General features: G+C 41.1%; 1 non-coding gene across 1 annotated transcript; it reads left to right on the top strand.

Moving 5' to 3' along the window:
• Nucleotides 1-1,108: 1,108 nt before the first annotated feature.
• LOC112425082 (small nucleolar RNA U13) lies at nt 1,109-1,212 on the top strand. Its single transcript, XR_003016081.2, has one exon. It is a non-coding gene; the product is annotated as a small nucleolar RNA U13 (small nucleolar RNA).
• The last annotated feature ends 302 nt before the right edge of the window (nt 1,213-1,514 follow it).

Below are 1,514 nucleotides of genomic sequence, written 5' to 3'. Positions count from 1 at the left end.
CTTTGGGAGGCCGAGGCGGGCGGATCACAAGGTCAGGAGATGGAGACCACAGTGAAACCCTGTCTCTACTAAAAATACAAAAAAATTAGCCGGGCGCGGTGGCGGGCGCCTGTAGTCCCAGCTACTCAGGAGGCTGAGGCAGGAGAATGGCGGGAACCCGGGAGGCGGAGCTTGCAGTGAGCCGAGATCGCGCCACTGCACTCCAGCCTGGGCAACAGCGTGAGACTCCGTCTCAAAAAAAAAAAAGAAAAGAAAAGAAAGAAAGAGGCCAGGCACGGTGGCTCATGCCTGTAATCCCAACACTTGGGAAGACCGAGGTGGGCAGATCATTTGAGGGTAGGAGTTCGAGACCAGTCTGGTCAACATGGTGAAATCCCCTCTATTAAAAATACAAAAATTAGCTTGGTGTGGTGGTGCACCCCTGTAATCCCAGCTACTCCAAAGGCTGAAGCCTGAGAATTGCTTGAACCATGAGGTGGAGGTTGCAGTGAGCTCAGATTGCACCACTGCACACCAGCCTGAGTAACAGAGTAAAACCCTGTCTCAAAGACAAAAAAAAAGATGGAAAGAAAAATTAAGATCACAAGCCTGAGAGCACTGTATTAGAAAATAAATAGTATCAAGAACTGAAATTATTCCTGTGGTGAATTTAGTCTAAATAAGCATTATTACAAACACAAATACAAATGATACAAAGTAAACTTAAAAAGAAAAAATATATGAAATGATTATAAATAATTTAAGAGTAATTACATGGGTTGTATTAGCAAAATCCAGCATGGTAGAAGACAAAAATAGAAGTGCAATATATTTATCATGCTATTTCAAATGAGGACACATGATCAGAAAAATGTGTTAAAGAATGTATCTTTAAAATTTAAAGTCAATTACTAGAAGACTCTGAGGAGGCTATGTAACTTCCAAGTCATGAGAAACTGAAACAAAATATGGCTCAAATTCAGAAAATATAAGACAATAAAAACTGCGAAGTAGAGTAAAAATACAAACTATTAAATAACATGATATTGAAACAGCTAAGATAAACTAAATTAATAGTGGCTTTAAAACCTGTGGTTTTGATTTCTTATTCTAAAAAATCCAGAGGTAGACCATTTTGTGGTTTGTAAGTGCGATGATTGGGTTTTCACGTTCATGTGTGAGATGTGCCTGCCTCAAACCTTGTTCCATCATTGGCACATTAAACATCTGACATGAAAAAAAAGCGGGGGAAAGTCAGAAGCAGGCGGTCTGGGCGGACGTAGAAGTTCCACAGAGTCACTGGGGACCCCAGATATGCTGAGCTTTCTGCATTGCTATCCTAGTGTGTGTGGTCCTTCGCCAATATGGATTCTCCAGCTAAAAATATGATGCCTGGAATTTACCCTGCAGAAAGGAAAAAGGAGAAAGATGCACAATCCCTACCCTCCAAGTATACTTTCTGGAAGTTATACCTATGACTTCAGCCTGCTTCCATTATTTGTAACTCAGTCATATGCCAAACATTCCACCAAAGA

The sequence above is a fragment of the Macaca nemestrina genome, chromosome 4, assembly GCF_043159975.1.
Source record: "Macaca nemestrina isolate mMacNem1 chromosome 4, mMacNem.hap1, whole genome shotgun sequence".
NCBI classification, from domain to species: domain Eukaryota; kingdom Metazoa; phylum Chordata; class Mammalia; order Primates; family Cercopithecidae; genus Macaca; species Macaca nemestrina.
This window is presented reverse-complemented; position numbering and strand designations above follow the sequence as displayed.